At 37.1% G+C, this 8,063-nt stretch overlaps 1 non-coding gene across 1 annotated transcript; it reads right to left on the reverse strand.

The window, feature by feature from the left end:
* Nucleotides 1-6,353: 6,353 nt before the first annotated feature.
* Nucleotides 6,354-6,426, reverse strand: TRNAG-CCC (transfer RNA glycine (anticodon CCC)). Its single transcript has one exon. It is a non-coding gene; the product is annotated as a tRNA-Gly (tRNA).
* Between the last annotated feature and the right edge of the window lie 1,637 nt (nucleotides 6,427-8,063).

Genomic DNA, 8,063 nt, shown 5'->3' on the forward strand with positions numbered 1-8,063 from the left:
AATTGTTATGGTCACATCGTTTTAATACGCAGAAAAGATTGTCTCCAAATTCTTTAGTTGACTACCAAGGTACTCTAAGTATTGGGGTGTGTAAGGTCTCAGGCATTGTCCCTCTTCTGTCCCCTGGTGGCCTTCCCCAATACCAAAACTATAAATACCACGTATACACCAATGATTTTCTGAAGCAGATATAGCAAATTGACATATTCAACACACATTGAAAACTCCCCTAGCTTGCCTTCCAATACTAGAGAGCTTGTAAAGCTAAAATTGTATGTTTTTCTTGTAGCTAGAGAGGAAACATGTGACTGAATGTCTGCGACTCAAATGCACAGAGGTGCAAGATTGGGGTGTAGTCATGCCTAGGAGAGACAGGATCACCTTTCCTAATGGCTAGGGTGTCTGTTTCATCTGAAACAAGTCAGACAGACTTCCAGTGTCCAGTTCCTAACATCACAGTGAGTAGTAGCAACAGTGATGTTTCCACTAGAACTTTCCCCTGATTTGGTTAGCCATTTGTTCAAGCTGCACTAGGGCAAACATCCAAGTGTTGTTCTATCTCACCCCCAAATTCCTGGAGCTATGTAATATCCCTTTTCTGTTTAAACTGGCAAGTGTGAATTCTGTTGTCTGCAATTAAGAACTCTGTACAGTACCCATGTTTTTATTTCTAGCCAAGCACCTAACTTTAGATTCATGACTCCAAATGGCCATTTGAAATCAATGCTTGGATATCTAACAAGTTCCTTAATGTTACCATGTCAACAACTGAATTTTTGATATCTCCCCAAACTGGCTACTTCCCTAAATTCCTCAACTCATTATTTTGCTCCATGAAACCTGTTTTTGTTTTAAAGTTACTTCTTACACTGAATTCATCTACAGTCCCGTTGGCTCAATTTTCACAATATATCTCTAATCTTACCACTTATCATGGTTGCCATCCCTAACACCAGGATCTAATGTAATGAATTCCTAAATTATTTTCTTCCTTATTCCCTAGATCCATCATAGTCTGTTCCCTTCACAGCAGTAGAGGGATCCTGTAAGTCCTCTTTTATCCATATTGTATTGCTATACTCATCGTTGTATTCCATGTGATATCCACATAGTGAATTGTCTGACTCCCTAATCCAGTTGCTCTTAGATTACTGCTGAATTTAAGAATAGGATATTCATAAGAACATTACTTTCAAAGGAGGAAAACTACATGAAGAATGATGACCTTAGTATATCAGAACATCCCTGAATCATCTGAATACCATCTGTATTTAATGGAGAAATCATATTTTTAGACCCCTACACTCTGAACTTCAGGGACCTTTGGTTTCCATTTATTTTGTAATGATCACTTCATCTTTCAAAACTTTACTTATTTTTCATTTAAAATGGTTCTTTTGTTCCTTTGTTCCCCTTTTTACATTGCCATTATTCTGCTAATGTACTTTATTGATCCATAGAAAGAATATAAAATAATTTTATTACTGTCTCCGTGGCTTCAGGGTTTTCCTTCTCCAGTCTTTCCAACTCAGTATCACATGATGGTATTTCTAAGTAAATGTGTTCGTCATATCATTCTCATACTCAAAAAAAGATGGTCTCCAAACTCTTTCATTTGACTACCAAGGTGCTCCACAATAATTGACCCGACCATCCATCCAGGCAACCTACCAGGCATCTAAGGAAGGTGCTATATGGTTGATTCATGTGAATGTATGGCAAAAACCACTATAATATTGTAAAGTAATTAGCCTCCAATTAAAACAAATAAATTAATTTTTAAAAAATAAAAAGAATAAAGTGATAAATTTGGTATAGTATCTGTAAACTGAGCAGTAGAAAATGAATGATACAAACTGAATATCATGAAATAGCTCAAAAGAGAGTAGAACCACCCTTTGGAGTGGCCACTGAGACTATACAGGTGCTGTGGTTTGGGGATTTGGAGGCAAATAGGAAGGTCATGAGCCAGGACTAGATGTGAGTTCACAGAATGGGTCCTCACCTATATTGACTGTGGTTCAGGGCTTTTGCTAGGCAGATATTAGGAACAAGGTTACCCTGTGAGCTTCCTTAGCTAATCCCAAAACTCTGTGAAGCTAAGCATCATGCAAAGATCATGTCGAGTACCACCCTGTGTCTGGCACCACTCTTTATATAGTAGTTAACTGTGGAATGTGTCCATGGGTGAAGAACTCAAAAGACAGAAGATAGATACTTGTCTTGCTGCTTATAAAATGGTGATTCTCAACAGGGGATGGTTTTGTCTCCCAAGGGACATTTTGCAGTTTCTGGAGTTATCTGTGGCTGTCATGACTCTGGAGTGGGGGGGTGATACTGCAATCTATGAGTAGAGGCTGGGGCTGCTGCCAACATCCTATGATGCACAGGATAGCCCCCACCACAAAGAATGGCCCCAAATGTTCATAGTGCCGAGGAGATTGAAAAACTCTGGTTATAAAGCATTACTACCTTTGTCTCTTTCATCTAGCAGTAAAAAAAAAAAAAAATTGGGGAGGAGGGGGACCACAATTCTAATAGGTAGAGTCAAGCAATGACTTTGCCAACATGTTTGCTCTAAGGAATTTGATCAGTAACATCATATTCCACTGGCTTTGGCAAATGGGTATATTACACTAATGAAAAACCTGGTGTTGTCCTTCCACTGGTGAAGGTCTAAAACGAGATTCTAAGTTCCAAAAAGAGAACTTGGAAGAAACCAAGTGTAATCATGACAAAGCACAATGCCCTGGGGGGAACCTGCCCTGAGCAGAAACTTAGATCTTCAGGTTCTAATGGTGACTAATTGAATCCATGAGAGGCTGTGTGTGTATGAGTCTTGAGTCCCCTAGTGCTTAAAATGCTGTATCTTCTAGAGTTGCCTTGAAAATGAAACTAGACTTTTTTGAAGCTGGAAGTAATGCAATGGGCTAACTTTATGAAATTAAAAAGTGAATAAAATTGCTAATGTATACTTTTAAGCTACCATGAAAGGCAATGTATGGACTGTTAACTGCACCATGTTTCAATAAAAAGGTATATTCTCCATGAGGAAAACTTACCTTTGTCCTCATGAAGGGGACATTCCCCATGATGATGACAGTGTTCTTAAATATTCTGGCAATTGATGGAATACATTTCCGTGTAATACACCTCTTTTCAGGACTCTTTTGTTTTTTCCAAGTTTTCTTTATGTCAACTTTGCCCCCAGAAAAGAAACCCTCATACCTTGGCTCAGGTCACCCAACCAAGGCCAAACAAAAAAATAAGAAACAAACCCAAACCCTCAGAACACTTTAAAAGGTTTGTTTTGGATACCAAAATCAAGAGTTACAGAGTGGATAGGAGTCTTCAAAACCTACACATTTTTCAGACACAGATTTAGAAGTCTACCTTTGTTCCTGCCACATAAAAGAAAAGCAAACCTTTGTTTAATGGTTAACAATTTTTGGCAGCTACTACCTTTTAAACTCCTCCAGGGCCGAGATGACTATCTACAGAGGTGAATTACAGATCACTTAGACAGGAGATTATGCCATGTTGACCCGCTCTGAAGTTTGATTTTAAGCAGCGATTATATTCTTATTGTGCAGGCTACATTTACTTGAGCCTTGTTATCTGAACCAAATGGTAATAGAGCTAGCAAATACATTTGTGCAAACAAAATACATTTGTGAAAAGAGCTCAGGACATGTAGGGAGCCATATAACACAGCATGACAGTTTGCAGTGAAGAAAAGTCTTATTCCCACCAGGAATTTAAACTGAGATATTAATTTAAAAATCAGAACAGAACACATCAAGTTGCTTATCCTCAAATCTCCATATTAATATCTGGATTTTTTTATGACTCGACTCTGAACTAAAGTGGAACTAATTCAAAATGAAGTCTTGTCTGTTTACTAACTGAAGTGAAAGTTGAAACTGACATGACTTAAAATGTTCTTATTTGGGTTTTATTCCAAAACAAAACCAAAATTTCATTTGACTGAAGCCCCTGATGCAAAATATACACATCTCTTGGTAGGATTTTTAACTAATTTTCCAGTTATTTTGGGGACCTACTATGACTAAGCTTGTATGGAACAATGCCAGGTGAGAGAAGCAAGTCTTCCTATCTGGTGGCCAAATAAAGAACCCTTTCCTGTGTCCCCATCACTGTATTTGTCATTTGTACCCTACTCTGGACTGGTAATGCCAACCCGTGTATTCACTGCCAACAGAATCAACTGGCTGCACTGTTTAATAGTAACAGTCATCTTTTAAGTATTTTAATCTGTGAGATAAATGATCCACCAATTCTGTTTTCTTATATCTGTCTCATAACCCCAAATTCCTGCTGTGTAATAAAAATATAATTTGGAATACCAAACTATAACTTGGGTAAAATCTGAACTAACTTCAAACTATTTCTGAAAATTGAGGGGAACCTCAATCATTTGGAGAAATAGGACCTCAGATTTTTTTAGCTTCCTCTGAATGTTTTAAGGAAATTAAATTTAAACAAAATAATCTTTAAGAAGAATTCTGACGCATTGGGAATATTTGAACATAGACTAAGTATTAAAGAATGTTAAGGAATTGTTAAATTTTGTTTTGATTACACTTTGTTTTATTTGTAAAGGCTTTCAAGGGATTCATACTGAAATGTTTAATAGTTACATGAAATAAAGTATGCAATTTTTTAAAGAACCACAGGAAAAAGAAAAATAATTGGTTGTAGTGGTTAATGAAACAAATTGGCAAAATGTTGATAATCATTGACACTTGGGTAATCAGTTTATGCAGATTTATTATACTATTCTCTTTATATCTGTACAAGTTTTTTTTTTAATGCTAGGGGAAAAAAACAGTAACAAGAAAACAAGTTACTTGCCAAATAAAAAACCCACTAGGATGATTTAGAGCATCACAACTATCAATAGACACTACTAAACACTTATTAGAATGGTTAAAAACAAACAAAAAATCTGACAATATCAAATGTTGTCAAGGATATGGAGCAACTAGAATTCATACTTTGCTGGTAGAAATGCAAAATGGTTGGGTTTCCTTGAAAAGATTTTAGCCATTCCTTTTAAAGTTAAATGTAGAATTACTTGATGCAGTAATCCACTCCTAGATTCTTAACCCAAGAGAAATTAAGATTTATATTCACACAAAAACCTATGTTATTGTGGTTTTATTCATAATTACCCCAAAGTAGAAACAATCCAAACATCTTGCACCTGATAAATAAGTAAATAGTGGTATCTTCATACAATGAAATACTATTCAGCAACAAAAGGAACAGACTACTGGTAAATTTGCTGTCATTGGCACACTCCTGGGTACCTTTCTGACTCTTGCTTTTCTTTGTTTCTAAGCTGACCGTATGAAAGGAATATGGTCACACAAAAACTTGTATCAGTGCATGAATGTTCACGACAGAATTACTCATAATTGCCTGAACATGAGAACAACCCAAATGCCCATCCCATAAACTGATGAATAGACGGACAAAATGTGGTCTTGCCACACCATGGGATATTCAGTTCAGTTCAGTCTCTCAGTCGTGTCTGACTCTTTGCAACCCTGTGGACTGCAGCATGCCAGGCCTCCCTGTCCATCACCAACTCCCAGAGTTTACTCAAACTCATGTCCATTGAGTCAGTGATGCCATCCAACCATCTCATCCTCTGCCATCCCCTTCCCCTCCTGCCTTCAATCTTTCCTAGCATCAGGGTCTTTTCAAATGAGTCAGTTCTTCACATCAGGTGGCCAAAGTATTAGAGTTTTAGCTTCAACATCAGTCCTTCCAAAGAATAGTCAGGACTGATTTCCTTTAGGATGGACTGGTTGGATCTCTTTGCAGTTCAAGGGATTCTTTCAAGAGTGTTCTCCAACACCACAGTTCAAAAGCATCAATTCTTTGGCACTCACCATGGGGTATTATTCATCCTTAAAGAGAAATGAAGTGATTCATTCTGCAATGTGGATGAAGCTCAAAAACATAATGCTAAGTGAAAGGAGTTAATCACAAAAGACCACATGTTATATGATCCCATTTACTTGAAATCTCCAGAACTTGCAAACCCATAGATACAGAAAGTAAATGAGTGATTGTCAGTGCTGGGATAAGGAAGGAAGAGTGAATGACTGCTTAAAGAGTATAGAGTTTCTAACTGCAGTGATGAAAATTCTCCACAATTAGATAGTGGTGATGCGTTTTTTTTTTTTTTTTTTTAATATTTATTATTTATTTGGCTGCACCGGGTCTTAGTTGCAGCATGCAGGATTTTTATTTTTAATTGCTACATGCAGAACTTTTAGTTACATAATGCAAACTCTTAGTTGTGACATGTTGGGATCTAGTTCCCTGACCAGGGATTGAACCTGAGCCCCCTGCATTGGGAGCACAGAGTCTTAGCCACTGGACCACCAGGGAGGTTCCTCAATAGTGGTGATGATTGCACAACTCTGAATATACTAAAACTACTGAATTGTTCACATTGAAATGATGAATTTTATGGTATGTGATTTATATCTCAATTTAAATGAAAAGACTAGAGCTTCACCAATGTAAAAAAAAGAAACACTTTCTTTTGATGCATATAGTCTATAGATCAACTACCAATCGAGTTTTGGTCTTAAAGGTGACTTGTATTTGCAGCTGATCTCAGCCTTATGTGTTGATTTTATTGTTCTACCTGTTAGAGTTCTGAGCATAATTTGCTCTCACTTCAATGTACTGCCTTTAAGAATAGCAGTCACATACCACTTTTCATAAAACATAAAATCGTTGGTTATCTTTTATTAATACAAATCAGTCTTAACGAACTTAGTATCCTGATGGATAGCATGTAGCAAGGATTTTATGTTCATTAGTATTTCCTGAGGGCTTCCCTTGTGGCTCAGCTGGTAAAGAATCTGCCTGCAATGCGGGAGACCTGGGCTTGATCCCCAGTTTGGGAAGATCCCCTGGAGAAGGGAAAGGCTACCCACTCCAGTATTCGGGCCTGGAGAATTCCACGGACTCCTGAATGAATGATTCTGTTGGATGAGAACAAGCTCTGTTTAGTTTGAAGAGGTTACCAACTTCCTTTTCTCAGTTACTCAATTCTTTCATTAAAAGAATATTACCTGAATGTTGCTCCAATTTGGACTGAGGAGCCTCCATTAGAACTGAAAACTTTTTCTGAAAACTCTGCCAGTTGCATGCAGCTCTCTGAGAATTCCTTCCAGCTACATATTCTGTCACTCTTTTGTTCATTAAAAGAAATGAATTCCAGCAACTCAGCTTTGTAAACAACTTTGCAGTAAAAAAATAAAACAAGTGTTCACATTCAATGAATGAAAACCATTTTAGACAGGAAATGGGCTTCAGGTTCTAAATTCAGTGCCTATGTTCCAACCAGGAACGTGATTAGGGAAATATTGGAGTGGGGATTGGGAAGGGTTTTCTCTAAATAATAACTGGTGACTTTTTGGTTCCTTAACAATTCAAAACACTTCCTTTTCTGTGGTTAAGGAGGGATTCCTATATTAGATATTCAAATAAAAATGAGAAGAATCCAACATTATCCTTTATTTGCTGGGATGAGGAAAGATTTTGCAACTGCTTTTGTCCACTGAATACCATTTTAGGCAGCTGTTGTGGAAGTATTAAACTTGGAATAAGAAATTTAGGATCTGATCCTAAATATTTTTGCTTTCCTGCTATGTGATCTTGGGACTCTATAAAATGAGGATAATGTTGCCTAACTAGAAAAGTCACTGTGAAGTGTAATTGGCAATAAATACACTGCACAGGGTCTGATAACCTGAGATGTAATCAATTAAACTGAACTATTTATTGAAATGCTCTATTACGCACAAACCACGTAGTAGTGCCTGAAAGACAAATGCTTAATATCCCTACCCTCACAGAGCTTCCAGTCTAATGAGAAAACACTGCCAACTTCTTAGGCAATGGAAACATGACTTTTCTTTTTCTTGCTCTTCACTCATTTGTATGAATGTGCGATGAAGTTTTATATGCTCATTTTCAAGGACACTATAAGTAAACAGGAATGTTTTAAAATA

This window comes from Odocoileus virginianus, unplaced genomic scaffold (assembly GCF_023699985.2).
Source record: "Odocoileus virginianus isolate 20LAN1187 ecotype Illinois unplaced genomic scaffold, Ovbor_1.2 Unplaced_Contig_16, whole genome shotgun sequence".
NCBI lineage: Eukaryota > Metazoa > Chordata > Mammalia > Artiodactyla > Cervidae > Odocoileus > Odocoileus virginianus.